Here is a 16210-nt window from a genome sequence, read left to right as displayed (position 1 = left end):
TTGGAAGTTCAGCAAAAGACCAAGAAGCCAGAGTAGACAACTTTCCAAGGGTGCTCATTTTAGGCCAATATAATTGACTGGAAGAGATCAAGAGATCTTATTAGATGAAAATATTTCCGATTTCACAGCAATGTCATTCTATCATAATACGAACTGAAAAAGACCAAGGAGGTCTTCTAGTCCAATCTCCTGCCCAAGCAGGAGACCTATATCATTCCAATCAAATGGCTGTCCAATTTCTTCTTAAAAACCTCAAATGATGGAGAACTCACAACTTCTGAAAGCAAGCTGTTCCACTGGTTAATTGTTCTCACTACCACCAAATTTCTCCTTAGTTTTAAGTTGGATCTCTTCTTGATAAATTTCCATCCATTACTTCTTGTCTTATCCTCATATGCTTTGGAGAATAGGTTGTCCCCTTCTTCTCTGTGACATCTTCTCAAATATTGTATTGCTGCTAATGTGTCACCCAGTCCTTCTCTTTGTTATATTAGACATGCCAAGTTCCTGCAACTGGTCATCAAATGTTTGTTTCCCCACCCCAATCCTTTTTGTTGCTCTTCTCTGTATCTTTTCTAGAGTCTCAACATCTTTTTTGTACTGTGGTGACCAATATTGTAAGCTTGGGTTACAATAGGAAGCCCAATACAAGGAATTTGGAAACTCAGAGGAAGGGCTCTAGAACAGAATGATGCAGCTAAGCACTATTTGCTATCCTGTCATGTGATTTTTCTAGACAGACAACTCAATGTCAAGGTGATAAGTTTAGTTTGAAAAAACAGGATGAAATAGAAGATAAAGTTTTCACAACCAAAAAGTTTCTCCCATGTGGGGAAAAGGAAATGAAAAATGAACTGAGTTGGTGGCAGGAAAATTGGACTGAGAGTTTTAAGAAAAATAGTCCAGAGTTACTTGGTGGTTAAGATGGGTGGCCAATAAATTTTAAGAATGAATGAATGAATGAATGAATGAATGAATGAATGAATGAATGAATGAAGACTAGCAAGAGATCTCAGGCAGAACAGCCAGAGGTCAAGAATGCAAATGAGTGATGTCATATCACCTCTCATTTTGTCCAATTTGCTATACTTCCCATGTAAAACTATGCTTTGCTTTATCCATTCCAATGGCTGAATCGTAGAAACTCTGTAAATAGTTTTGCTAACCAACTCTGCATGGAAAAAAAAATGGCAGAGTAATAAGATGTCAACCGCAGCTGAAATGGATTCTAATCTATTTGTCAACTTATAAATCATTCCTATGCCTGTTTTAGTAGTTGCGATAAAAAGGGGGAAAGTGAAAGTACGTTCCAACTCTTATCTTTAAAAGATCGTAACTAAAATATCAGAGTTTTTGCCCGGGGAATATATTTAATTGGAGAATGTGAACGATGATACCCAGCCTGTGAACATGCTCAATTGGAGAATCTGGTTTATGAGACACTCAGGAGGGAGAGGGGAAACAGGGTCATAGGTGACTGTAAATTACATATGCCAGAGTTGGCTTCATACAGGGCAGTGCTAGTAGGTTGCCTCTAATGAATCCTTTGAAGTTTATTGAAGTTTGGCTGGAGAATCACAATTTAATTAGAGCGATTGCTGGAATCCTGACACTATGCTTCATTGAACCTGGCACTATTTTTTTCAGTATCATTATTACTCTATCTTCTGAGCTTATTCACTGCATTCAATCCTTGAGAAGAGCAGAGATATTTAATATGCGAGAAAGGAGCTCTGGAACTGTTTCAACATTTCCATATTCCAAAGTTGGCTACGCTTACGTAGAACCATCAACTCCTCAACTTCTGAAGTGTCAGGTTTAATTCTATTTCTAACATAATATAATAGTAAAAGCTCAAGTTAATAGATTATTTGGAAAGAAGGAGTTTTTATAAAACCTAAATATCTGCTAAACCTCAAAATATATAATCGACATATTTACTTCATTAGTATAATGGCATAATTGGTCATATTATTTGCACCAATTCATGTAATTGACTAATTGAACTTTAACATTTGCATGCATTTATGTCATGCAAATTATGTAAATGCATGCAAAAAACATAAAAATGTCAATACATCATTACACAAATTATACATATCCAGCAAATGTTATGGACAAACTTTAGAAACAATGGAATTTTCCTTCCTTTGGGTGTAGGGGAAGTCCAAATACAAATTTGATTGGTTGCAGTTGAAGATCTGTTAAAAGAAAGTTTCACGTAGGGGTGTTATCTAACAGTTTTGCTCTTGTTTGTGAAACAATTTTTTCTAAGTTACAATTTAAGTTTTGTCTGATATTATTTTTTCCCAGAGGAATGGAGGAAGCAAATATTAAGCATACCCACAATAATGAAATGAGAAAAGGAAGGTGAATACTAGAGATTTAGATTTTATGAGCTAACTCCCTAATACAAGACAGGGTCTGAGACAAACCTGATTGTTTGAGAATTCATTGATTTGAAACCCTGAAAGCTGAAATGCCTATGTGGTGGCATGGCCATGTTGATATCTGATGCCAGTGCAATTATCTTGTTATTTTTATGTAACATATTTAGAAAAAAGAGAGAAAGGACTGTACAATTTCTTCATGATGTAAACAAGGGCCAATCTAGATAATGAGTACAAATTATCTTCATGTCATCTCTTTTGGCAGATGAAATCATTTAAGCCTTCCTAGACTCAATGAGTAAAGAACTTACTTCTATATAAACATGCTTTGTGTTAAGTTTGGGAAATAATGGAGACCAGACATCTGACCAGTGACTTCAACTCTTTAATAATCGTAAATAGAACAGAACAGAACAAGGCTATGGGCAACAGCAACCCTTTTATAGGGTTATCTGCTACCTTATTAACCAATGACATGTGCCATAAGTTCAAACTTATAACCAATGAGAAGTGTCCAAATAGTGGCCAATCAGGGACTACTTATGGACCAATCCCTAGTTGTTGTATAAGGGCCAATCAGGTGTGCAGGTTTCCAAACCCTGATTTGCATTTATGTTAGTAACTTTTATTGATTCACAACACCCCTCCCCTTGGGTTCCGTTTGAGGGGAGCTGTAATAAAATCCTCAAGATAGACAGGCCGCTTGGTCTGTCTGGATGATTTCCGTGGCTCCACTGGTTTTGGTCTAAGGTCCGGTTCGGTGGAGCGCTTGTATGATCTTTATTAAATTAGTTTCGCTGCACGGTGATTCCGTGCTGCTTCCACTGTGGTTGTCTCTGCTACTCCGTGTTTCTTCGGGTTTTGCAGTTCGGTTTCCCCGTATTAAAGTTCCCTGAAAAATTCAACTCCTCCCCGCTTCAAGTTCCGGTGTTCCGCTGGGCCGTAGGGTTTCCTGGCCCGCTATTTGTCATATCAAAGTCAATTTCTCGATATTTCCTCCCTTGAGTTGGTGAACCCGGGAGTCATGGGTGCTGGGTGGTAATCTCGATCGAGTTGGTCTATGTGGTGTTTCCACACCCTCCCATCGTCCGTTAGCAGGCGGTAAGATCTAGGCCCGGTAAGGTGGGTAACGGTTGCGGGTATCCATAACGGGTCGCTGAAAAGTTTTTGGCAAAGATTAAATCGCCTACCTTAAATTCCCGGCATTTGCTGCTGGAGCCAAAAGGCTTTTCCGGTGCGAATGCGGGTGGAGCCGGTCAAGGTGCGATCGTAGTTTCCGCCCCATAAGAAGTTCAGCAGGCGTTTTGTTGGTCACGCTGTGGGCGTGATGTGCAGCAACAAGAGAATTCGATTGATTTTCTCGTCGATGTTGCCAAATTCCATTTTGTGAAGGGTCTTTTTACAAATTGTACCATGCGTTCTGCACGTCCATTCGCCGCAGGGTGCGCGGCGAGGTTAGCGCATGGCGGATGCCTCGATCAGCAAGAAATTGTTCAAAGGGTAATGCAGTAAACTGTGGGCCGTTGTCCGAGACCAACACGTCCGGAAACCCGTGTGTGGCAAATAGTCTGTTTAATTTATTGATGACTGAGTCCGTTGTAGTTGTATTAATTCGATGAATCTCGAGCCAGTTTGAATAGGCGCCGACAGTAATAAGGAAAGTGTGTCCTTTGGTAGGCCCCGCAAAGTCAATATGAATACGGGACCAAGGTCCCCTCGGAGTTTCCCATTCGGTTGGGCTTGCTTTAGGCGGGCGTTGCTGACGTCCTGGCAACGTTGACAAGTAGCGACCCAGGCCTCGATTCTTTTGTCGATTCCCGCCACCAAGCGTAGCTGCGTGCGAGTGCTTTCATCTGCACAATACCCGGATGTCCCTCATGCAATACCGCCAAAACAGTTTGTTGCAATTTGCCAGGGATTACGACTGATCGCCCCACAAGATACAGCCTTTTTGGGAAAACAGTTCGGTTTGGCGGGCTTTGAAAGGCGCCCATTCCGGTGCTATTTGGTCCGTCGGCCACCCCGTTCAACCCAGCGCAGGATGTGTTGCAGAACTGGGTCGCGTTTCGCTTTCAAAGGCAATGTCTCTAGCCGTCAATGGTGGTGCATGTAGAGCTTCGATCTGTAGTGTTGAGATGGTTGGGGCTGGATCTACAACAGAGTCTGGGAGCGGTGTTCTGCTCAATGCATCAGCGTGAGAATTGATTTCCCTGGGCGATGTTGCAAGGTGTAGTTGTAGGCCGCCAAGAATTCAGACCAACGGGTCATTCTGGGGGACAATATATACGGGGTTGGTTTATTACCCGCAATGATCCCCAGTAGCGGTTTATGATCAGTAATTATCGTAACGCACGGCCATAAACATATTCATGAAATCTTTTTAACTGCAGCCACAATAGCTAAAGCTTCCTTGTCCAGCTGACTATAATTTCTTTCAGCTTTAGCTAGGGTTCGCAAAAACGCGATGGGGCTTCCGCTCCATTTGGTAATACGTGGGCCAGAATTGCCCCCACCCCAAAAAGGTGATGCGTCACACGTGATAGTGAGCGGAAGAGTCTCGTTGTACTGCATAAGTACAGAATCAGAAGTTAGCAATTTCTTTACTTGTTGGAAAGCACATTGTTCCCGTTGTCCCCAAACCCACGTTGCTTTTTGTCTAATAGTCTATGCAATGGTTCTGCTACCGTTGCTTTGTGGGGTAAAAGACATTATAGAAATTGATAAGTCCAAGGAACGCCTGTAGGTCTGCCTTGTTCCTTGGAGTGGGGGCCTTTTAATCGGCCTTAATTTGTCTTCGTGGGATGGATTCCTTGGCTGTCCAGGAGGTATCCCCAAAATTCTACTTTTTCGGTACATAACTGGCATTTATCTTTTTTAACTCTGAGGCCTGCGTTTTGGAATCTTCGTAAAACCTCTCTGAGTCGCTTTTCTAGGATGTCTTTGTTAGGGCGGCGATGAGTACATCGTCGAAATATGGTACGACCCTCTGATCCCTTGTAACAACCTTTCCATTAAACTCTGAAAGATTCCGGGGCAACGCTTACCCCGAACTGGAGCCGGTTGCATTTAAATGCGCCCTATGCATTACGATAGTTTGCGCTTCTGCCGTGGTAGGATCTACAGGCAATTGCTGATACGCCTGGGCTAGATCTAGTTTAGCGAAAACTTTCCCGCCACCCAGGGAATGGAGCAAGTGTTGCACTACCAGCACTGGATATGCACTTTGCTGTAGTGCGTGGTTTAAGGTGGCCCGGTAGTCTCCGCAAATTCTCAGTGACTCATCAGGCTTGATAGGCGTCACTATAGGGGTTTCCCAGCGGGCGTGGTCGGTGGGTTCCAGCACACCCTGCGCTATTAGCTTATTGAGTTGTTCGTCGATTTTAGGCTTCAAGGCGAATGGCACCCGACGTGGCTTAAGGCGGATGGGTGCTATCTCAGGGTTCAAGTTAAATGAGATCGGGGTCCCCTTGTACTTGCCTCAGTCCGTTCGGCAAACGTCTTGGAATTCTTGCATGAGTGCTTCCTCCCAATCGTTGTCTCGGCTCGGTGGACTCCGGCTACAGTAATTCCGAGCGGCCTGAACCATTGAAGGCCTAAAGACTAGGCCTGTCGCGGTCCACAACAGTCAGTGGCAGAGCGACAGTACAGTCCTTGAAAGAGATCTGGAATTTGCGGGACCCGACGACGGGAATTGGTTGCCCTGATAGTCTTTGAGTATAACCCTTTGAGGGTTAAGGTCTTGGCGGCGAATCGTTGGAATGAGCTGTTGGAGCGTTTCCACGACACCATCGAGAGGGAAGATCCTGAGTCTACCTCCATCACGCAAGGTTTGTTTTCGATGGCGACCTTTACCGGATTTTCCCGGCATCAAGGGATGTAGCGTGGCCAATGGTGATTGTTTGGTGGGTCTCTTCCCGCCTGGTCTCTTCACGCCTGGTGGAAGTGGTGGACGTCTTGTTTCTGTAGGAGTGGTTTCCCCATTGGTGGTTCAGTTTTTCTCGGTGTGTGCTGAAGAATCCTGAAGATTGGCATTCGGCCTGTCGGGGTTTGGAGTTTTGTTTGCTTCTGCAAACCTTTGCGATGTGACCTCGTCTCCCGCACTTCGGCAGAGTGTGTCGAGGAATTTGCAGTTGGATTGTGGGTGATTCGCCCCACATCCTGCACACGGTCGGAATGAGGGTTGTGTGAACTGGTCTCGTTCCGTTCGGAGTCGGTTGACCTCTTCCTCATCGCTTTCTGATGGGGATTCTAGGTCTTCGTGGTGAGTCGATACCGGGTATCTCTCTGAGCGAGGCGAGTATCATTGGCGAGTTTACGTAGCGGTGCGTTGGTGCGGCGCATTCGGGCTGCCGACTTCTTGGTCGCCTCCGCTGCCGAGGCTTCTTTAAGGGCATCGTTGAGGCTGATGTCCCCTTAGCCATAATTTTGCTCTGGATCGTGCCGTCTTTCTAGGCCCAGAACCAGGCGGTCCCGGAGGGCTTCTTCTAAGTCGGCGAATCCGCAGAGGCCTCCAAGGTTGCGGAGGTCCGCGATGTAATTGGCAAGGCTTTCGCCCTTCCGTTGGTCCCTCTGGTAATATTCATGTCTTCTGACTAAGGTTGGCACGGTGGGCGCGTAGTGAGCCCGTAGTAAGGGCTCGAGGACGTCCCAGTCCATCTCTTTACCTCTGCTGGCTTGACAAGTGACTTTGCCATTTTAAACACGGTAGGCCCGCAGTGAGTTAGAAAGATAGCTCTTTTTTGCCGGTTGTTGCATCTTTCAAATTGTTGGTCTCCAGAAACATCTGGAACCGGTCCATGTATGCCTCCCAGTCTTCGGTTTCTGGGTTGAATGGAGCGGGTGGTACGGCACCGCTGGCCATGTTGCCGTTGATGGTGCGTGTTCGACCACGTGCTCTGTTGGTTGCTCTGTAACTCAGTCAGCTCTTCTGTCTCCGTATCCCACCTTCGCCGCCAGTGTTAAGTTTGGGAAATAATGGAGACCAGACATCTGACCAGTGACTTCAACTCTTTAATAATCGTAAATAGAACAGAACAGAACAAGGCTATGGGCAACAGCAACCCTTTTATAGGGTTATCTGCTACCTTATTAACCAATGACATGTGCCATAAGTTCAAACTTATAACCAATGAGAAGTGTCCAAATAGTGGTCAATCAGGGACTACTTATGGACCAATCCCTAGTTGCTGTATAAGGGCCAATCAGGTGTGCAGGTTTCCAAACCCTGATTTGCATTTATGTTAGTAACTTTTATTGATTCACAACACTTTGGCTAGAATAAGGGTGTCAAATTCAAGGCCCAAGGGCCAGATCCAGCCCATGAGGTGTTTAGATCTGGCCCACAGGGCCACCCTGGAAACAGTGAAGGATTGGTCTGTGGTGCCTCTGTCAGCAAAAATAGAGCTTGGGAGGACCACATGCAGAGGACTACTGGCAGAGGGTGCAGGAGGCCATTGCAGCCGAAAATGGAGTTTGGGAGCCTGTTTTCGCTGGCAGAGAGCTTGAGCCACCATAGGTGCCCACAACACAAGTAATGTTGAGCTGGCCACGCCCACCCCATCCCCCCAGGGCAAACACAACCCTGATGTGGCCCTCAATGAAATCAAGTTTGACACCCCTGGGCTAGAAAGATCCTCTTCCTCCAGTGCACTTCCTTGAACAATTAAATCAAATTGAGGGAAGCAATCATAATTCTTACCAGAATGCTAATAAGTGGAGTGGAAGATCCACCCACAATTCTGACAGAACGATCTCTGAATAATTTGTTTTCAATTGTCCTATCTTGATCTTCTAAATAAGGATTCGGCACCTTCTGAGCATTCTAGTCTAAGGTAGACTCTCAAGAGTTTGTAACTATTCTCAAATGCTTATTAAGAAATGGAAGATTTCCATCCCATAGCCCTAGGCATGACAAGATCTGTGATTCTGACATCATCAATCATCTGACAGGGAAAGAAGGAGAGATAACCTAAAATCACTCATCTTTTATCTTCAAGGTTAGAATGTTGCCCTTTTAAAAAAAAATGTGGACAAAAATTAAGGGTCTGCTTCAGATGTCAATGTCTATGTGTTAGAAACTACAGAGTTTTTACAAAAGTTTTGGAAAGATTTAATAATGGAAAAAATTATGCGGAGAAGACAGGGAGGATGATAGGAGAAAAGAATGGGAAAACTATGCCTTTAAAGGGATTTTGCTTAAGGAGCTGTTCCAAGTATATGGATAGGAAATGGTTTGGTTAATTCATGGCATCCTTCCAAACAAAGTAAGGTTTGTTCCCTTGCTGGGAATGATCTGCCTTCAAGCAGCGGATGCAATGGTTAAGTACTCATCCTGATAAGGGAAGGTTATACAAATAGCCAACTACATTAGTGAAGAGAGCAGCCACATGTTACTATTCTCAATAAGGTAGTTAGGAAGAAATAAGGCAGTCTCCAACCTGGTGCGAAGAATATATTGATTTTTAGATGGGGAATAGTTCAGTTGCCAGAACCTTTGTGCCCTTGTCTTTTTCTTCTCAATAAGTTTTATTAAAGAGACTCTTTGAGAATCATGTCTGGAAAATAATTAGTTTTGGTTGAGGCAGATGCAGGAGAATCCGACAGCAAGGGAGTTTGGAAGTTCAAAAGGGAACTAGTATTTGATGAAGCGCATGCATGTTTGAAAAGGCCCATGTGAAAAAGAATATAAAGCTCTGAAGGAGCTGCGTACTATGGGGAATTATCCCTGGAGCTGGCCTTTGCCTAATTTAGTTTCACTGTATTTTGCAAAAACTGAAGAGGAAATAAATTCCAAACACATGAATGGTACAGTATGATTTAATTTGAAATAAATTCTAATGAAACTCTCATCTTGTAAATTAACTGAAAAGAACGGAAAGGTTGGCTTCTAGACAAACACTAAATAAATACTGGTGTCCTGATTCACTCAGATACTAAGGCTATAAACTAGAAGCAAGCAATGTATAACCCACAGGGAAAACATTTGAATCTTTCAAATCCTTACAAAACTGCCTCATCGTTTCAGTAAAGAAGATGTTAAGAAGAAACACCACTATTTCAACTGTTTTAAAAATTGAAGTAACATCACAATTGTAATATAAACCCCAAATTTAACAATTTTTAAAAGCTTTTCAACCTGAAGTGGGGAGGAATGGAGATTGGAGATAACATTCCTTCTCACTTCTGCCATAAATCACTACTCCCAAAACATAACTGGCTTTATCATATCAACCTTAAACGAAAGAAATTAAATGCATGATTAGTAGGATGTAAAACCCTTTTATATCTTTAAAATGATCATAAGAATTTATTTCATATACAAGCCATTTTCTCTACCCAAGCATCTTGCAATGATTTGCAGTATAAATCAATGGCAAGAATTAAGGTCATGTGTTGAAGAATCTTAATTTTATAGGGCAGAAAATGCACTGCTGGTTTTTTTAAATAGTTGTGTCTCAGAATCTGGCTTTTGTACTATATTTTTATTGTATTTTTAAAAAGAATCTTGTGATAATATAAACTATGATTTTTTTATGAAAAAAAGAGATTACCTAATGTGCATATTTTAAAAGGTAAACGTGTCACCTGACTAGTCTTGTCCAACTCTAAGAGCTTATCTCTTGTACTTATCTCTGTTTCCTAGCCAAGGGATCCAGAGTTGTCTGAAGTCTGTTCCATGGTCATGACTAAATGCCAAGGTGCACAGAATGCTGTTACCTTCCACCAAAGTGGTACCTATTTATCCACTTGCATTTGCATCACATTTCCATAACAACAAAAAACGCTCAAGACAAAACTTTGTTTTCATATGCTGTCCTACAGCTATTGCATCAATTAACAATTTTTCTTTCAGAAATCTATATCCTTTAAGATCCCATTATGGTTGGCTATTATGAGAAGAAGAACACAAATCAAGTAACATCTGACAGTTCATTAGTTCTAGTATTTTATACTTCTCTTATACAATACTCCTCGTGTGCTTGAGTTATTGTCTGATTTCTGAAGGAAATAGATTAAGTACATCGAGCACAAATTAATATTTACTACATCACAGGAATATTTTTAAAAACCCACTTGTGATCTTGTTTTTAGGTTTCCTGGGCTTTTGAACTGCTAGGTTGGCAGGAGCTGGGGCAAGAAGAGGAGCTCACCTCATCACAGGTGCTTGGGTTTCAAACTACCAGCCTCCTGGTGGATAAAACCAGTGCCTAAACCGCTAGGCCCTCTTGCCCACTCTAGGCCCCCTCTCCCCCTCTAGTGGGGGGGGCCCTCTAATGCATGTATTACTGAAAGCAGATTCAGACTTGCATTCTGAGTTAGCAGCTTGCAATACCTTCCAGGATGTGGCTTCTTGTGAAAACAATGTGCTGCTGCACTCTAATGAATATTGAAAATCCTCAATTAAAGAATAACCTTTCCTTGTTGCTTTTCCAATTATTGATGTATGAAAAATATGATTTGTTCACTTAGATGGTTTTTTTTTTCTAATTTAATTACACAGCCAAGATTATTGCCATTGTTAGCTGCCTTTCTGGCTGCTTCTGGAATCATGGAATCAGATTTCCCAAATGTGTGCCCACAAAACGCTCTCTTATCAGCCTATAATTAGGAATTTATAAATAACCTAGGTCGATGCTCATTAATTTGAAAGAGGCAGCTACTGCAAAATGTAGCATCTGGACACTGTATGTTACACTAATGGTGAATCAATTACACTAGTTTCTCATCAGCAAAGTCAGGTTCCGAGTATTGGAAGTTTTGCTTCTGATATATAGGCTGTGAATAGACTGATAGATTGCCATATCTTCATGATCACTGTAGACCAATGATGGAGAACCTTTTAGAGACCGAGTGCCCAAACTGCAACCCAAAACCCACTTATTTATCACAAAGTGCTAACATAGCAATTTAACCTGAATAACGAGGTTTTACTATCTAAAATAACGATAAACAATGAAGAGTTCAGCTACTTGGTCTAAGAAAAATGTGATAAATGCACTTTTATGCCCCTTCATTTTTTTCCTGCTTTTGAAATATTACGTTTAGCAACAATAAAAAAGAAAAAAAATGTAATATCATTTCTCTCTTTCCCTCCCTCTTTCCTCCTGTCTTTCTCTTTCTCCCCTCTCTCTCTTTCCCTCCATCCCCTCTTTCCCTCCTTCTCTTTTCCTCTCTCTCTCTCTCTCTCTCTCTCTCTCTCTCTCTCTTTCCCTCTCTCCATCTCTTTATCTCTCTCTCTCTCTGTCTGTCTCATCTATCTATCCTGTCCAGCTTCATGTGTTGTGTGGATCCAACCACTTGGGCTGGGGAGGGGGAGCAAAGGCAAGAGTTAGAGATCCACACAAAAGAAGGCAACTCCAACCTGGATCCTGTTGTGGAGACACCCCCACATCCCTCTCCCTCTCTCCCCCTGTGGTGGGGACCCGAGCAGCCTGAGCGCAGCTCCCTCCTCGGAGGCGACCAGCAAATGGAAGGATTTAGTTTAGTTTAGTTTATTGTCACTCCACCTCATACAATGAAATCAAACACCATCTTCAGTGCATATCATGACCACGACCATGAAAATAAACACAAACACACATCCTTCACCCTTCACACATTGAACCGGAAACCCCCGGCACCACACCAACACTGCACTATACAGCAGAATTCAAAAGAGCTACTGCCCTGGGATAGAAGCTGTTATTCAGCCTATTATTCCTTGTTTTTATTATTCTGTACCATCTGCCAGATGGTAATAGTTCAAAAAAGGGTTTCCAGGATGAGATGGATCTTTGAGAATGTTTTGAACTTTCTTAAGGCAGCGGAAGCTATAAAGCTCTTCCAAAAAGGGGAGAGGGCAACCAATGATCTTCTGGGCAATGACATTAACCCTCTGGAATGCTTTCCTATCTGCCACTGTGCAATTGGCAAACCCTACAGAGGTGCAGTATGTTAAAATGCTCTCTATGGTCCAGCGGTAGAAGGTCACCAGCAGTTTCTCATTCAAATGTTGTTTTCTGAGAAGTCTCAGGTAGTATAATCTCTGCTGGGCCCTTTTGATCAGTGCTGCAATGTGGGCACCCCAAGTCAGGTCCTCTTTTAGGGTAACACCCAAAAACTTAAAACTGGCCACTTGCTCCACTCAGTCTCCATTGATAAGCAAGGGCTGGATGTCTGATCTGTTCCTTCTATAATCCACTATAAGCTCCTTGGTCTTATTGGTGTTGAGGACCAAGTTGTTGTCTCCACACCATGAAAACAACTGGTCCACCTCATCTCGGTAGGCAGACTCATCCCCCCCGGAGATAAGTCCCACCACTGTATATCATCTGCAAATTTAGCAATAGTATTACTAATGTGAGTGGGAATGCAGTCATGCACATAAAGAGTACAGAGTACATAAAGAGTATAGAGTAAGGGACTCAACACGCAACCCTGTGGTGTACCATGTTAAGAATAAGGGCTGAAGAGGTATGATTACCTAATCTGACCCTCTGTGAGTGGCCAGACAAGAAATCCATAATCCAAAGGCAGATTGAATTAGAAAGCCCAAGGTCCAGAAGTTTAGACAATAGTCTATGTGAAAGAATAGTGTTAAACACAGAACTAAAATCCACAAAAAGCATCCTCACATCGCCCTCCTGCTGTTCTAGATGAGTCAGAGCAGTGTGAAGAGTGACAGCTATAGCGTCCTCTGTAGATCTATTTTTTCTGTATGCAAACTGGTGTTTATCAAATGTATGCGGAAGACCAGAAATGATGTGCCAGCAGACCAATTTCTCAAAGCACTTCATGATGATAGGAGTGAGTGCCACTGGTCTGTAATCATTGAGGCTACTGATAGGGAACTTCTTTGGCAGCGGAACAATGGTGGAAGCCTTCAAACAAGAACGAATAGTGGACTGGGATAAAGACCGATTGAAGATCCTGGTAAAGACTCCAGCCAACTGATCAGCACAGTCTTTAAGCACTCGGCCAGAGGTACTGTCAGGACCGTCAGCCTTTCTAGGGTCCATAGCCCTCAGAATGCTCCTCACCTCCTGCTCCTCCACAATGAGGTGGGGGCTACAATTGACTGGTAGTTGTGTTTTATCTGTCTCTGATGTCTTCACTTCAAAGCGAGCAAAGAAATGATTCAGTTCCTCTGCCAATGAAGCATCCCCCTCAGCAGGGATGACATTGGTCAGTTGATGGTTTGTAATTTGTTGAATCCCTCGCCACACCTGCCTCATGTTATTGCTATAAAAATTATCCTCAATCTTCCTCTTATAATCAATAAATAAACAAATGTGGCGCTCTGGCTGGAAGGCAAGGGCATGGAGCCCCACTTCTGGCCAGCGAGAGAGCAGAGCAGGCAGGGTGTTATGTTCCCCGCCACTGTCACTGAGGCGCTGGCCAGGAGGGATGCACAAGCTGAATATTTGGAGCCATGTTCAGCGAAGTTTGCAAATGGGCTCAGAGGGGCCGCTTAGCAGGAGACCCCAGCCTGTTTGGTTTGCTTCAGCATGGGGTGGGGACCCAGAAGGCAGAGGAAATCCGTGCCTCTTGGCATTCAGCCCTTAAAGACTCCTTTGGGGCTTTTTCTGCTTTTGAAACATTACATTTAGCAACAATAAAAAAAAGAAAAACTTTTGTAATGTCATTTCTCTTTCCCTCCCTCTCTCTTTCCCTCCTTCTCTCTCTCTTTCCCTCCCTCCCTCTCTTTCCCTCCCTCCCTTCCTCTCTGTCTCTCTCTCTTTGCCTCCCCGTTTCTCTCTCTCTTTTCCTCCCTATTCCCCTCTGCCTCCCTCTGTTTTCTCTCCCCCCCCATGCAGGGGGGAGAGGAACCCCTGAACTTGTGCTAGGTGGTGGGAATCTGATGTCTGTAGGCCGATAAGCCCAGGAGCAGCATGCCAAAGCTCCGCTGGTGGGTGGGGAGGCAGGGCATCCCAACACAGGCAGCTCTGCAGGAAAAAAAAAACACCTGTTGTTTTTTTCTTGCTGAGCCGAGCAAACGCACGGTTGCATTGTGGCTCCACATTGTAATGGGCTTCAAGAAGAGGACGGGACCCCATCTCTCCCATTGTGAAGCACACAAGTGAAAAAGTTCACTCAATCAATTCCCAACTTTGTGAGATCTTTTTCTCTTGTGAGAAGTTGGAATCGATTGACAGAAATGCAATGGAGAAATGTAATTAGAGTTGGGCTGGGGGTGACCCATGCTCACAGACAGAGCTCTGCGTGCCACCGGTTTGCCATGATGGCCGTAGACTTTCTTAAGTGATTGTGTGGATGATAAAAATGTGATTTGTGATGTTTGCAAACTCTGTGACTTACGCATTTGGGCCTAACATTGGATTAGAGGTTGCCAATCATGGCATGTGCCATGAAATCACAATGCAAATGTCACTTTTTAAAAAATCACTGTGTGTATTAGCACAGGGTTCCCCAACCACCGGAGCCGCAGAACCCCGGTACCGGGCCGTGGAGCACTCTCTACCGGAGCCGCAAAGAATTTTTTTAAAAAAATGGCGGCTTTCTTCACCTTCGGGTGAATGCTGCTGGGATCGGGATCAAGGACACAAATGAAAGAAGGGGAGGGAGGAAGCAACCGAAGCCTGTCCTTCTCTCTGGGTCAGCTCTCTCAGTCGCTCTCTCGCTCCTCCACCAGCCCAGGAAGAAACTGCTTCAAAAGCGGGGGAGGCAGCTTTTCCTGTCGCCGCCCAGCGCCTCCGAGCGCCTGTTTCTCCCCACCCCACCCTGTCTGCCCACTTCGCCCGCCGCGCGCGCGCTGTGCGGTTCAGCCCAGTGCTCCGTTCTGCCTGCCTGCCTGCCTTCGTTAATGGTTGAATCGGAACAGCTTGACCTGAGTAAAAGAGAAGCGAATAGTTATTATTCTCAGCCGAAGCTGCTCCCAAACAACCAGAAGCTAAGGCGCGAGGCAGGCAGGCTAAGCTGGACCACTGTGTGGATTGAAAAGCGGCGGGCGACAGTAGTGGGGATGGGGGTGAAACGGAGCGCTTGAGGCTCAGCTGCGGTGACAGCAGTTTCTGCCTGGGCAGGTGCTTACATTGGATTAGAGGTTGCCAATCATGGCATGTCCCCCGGTCCTTGAAATCACAATTGCAAATGTCACTTTACAAAAAATTGGGGACCACTGTGTGTATTAGCAGATATATCTGGTGGTGCAGTGGTGAAGTGCAGTATTGCAGGCAAACTCTACCTACAGCCTAGAATTTGATCCTAACGGGGCTCATGTTTGACTCAGCCTTCCATCCTTCTGAGGCTGGCAAAATGAGGGAGAGGATAGTAGGAAGGGAGTATCTGCCTTGAGAAAGAAGATATGAAAAAAATTGCCACCATTGCTTTTTCTAATCCATTGTTTTTGCCATGCCATTGCTTTTGCCATTCCAAACCCAATTTTGCTTTCTTTTCAATGTCTCTTCCCTTTAAATATTTTTTATATCAAGTCTGCAAATTATTCAAATATAATTATGGGATGAGGTGGACAGAATCATCTCTTTGTTTAAGTAAATATATTACATTTCTTAGACACTTATTGAAGACCTGTCTTATGAACCTTACTTCCCCATGTGAATACTGGGTGAATTACTTTGCTTGGATTGGCTTTCTTGCTTCTGTTCATATTCTGTTTGTTAATAAAAAGATTTTTATTAAATTTCAAAAAAACAAAAAAGATAAAATACAAAATTACAACAAAAATGAAAAGATGGAGGTGAGGAACAATAGGGAAAATTTAAAAATCAAACATCAAAAAGATAATTAAAAAGATTACCTCCAATCCTCTTCAATATGGATATGGTTATATTTAAAAATGTACTCTTGTTTTAGTACATATT

The 16210-nt window shown here is 43.5% G+C and overlaps 1 protein-coding gene across 1 annotated transcript in view; it reads right to left on the bottom strand.

The window, feature by feature from the left end:
- Positions 1 to 16210, bottom strand: part of AK5 (adenylate kinase 5) — a 142329-nt gene that overhangs the window by 108445 nt on the left and 17674 nt on the right. The gene's annotated exons all lie outside the window — the stretch shown is intronic.

The sequence above is a fragment of the Notechis scutatus genome, chromosome 3 (genome assembly GCF_049901735.1).
Source record: "Notechis scutatus isolate UNSWTSFEM ecotype Mainland chromosome 3, rNotScu1.2, whole genome shotgun sequence".
NCBI lineage: Eukaryota > Metazoa > Chordata > Lepidosauria > Squamata > Elapidae > Notechis > Notechis scutatus.
The sequence above is the reverse complement of the archived record's forward strand: the minus strand, read 5'-3'. Positions and strand labels throughout refer to the sequence as shown.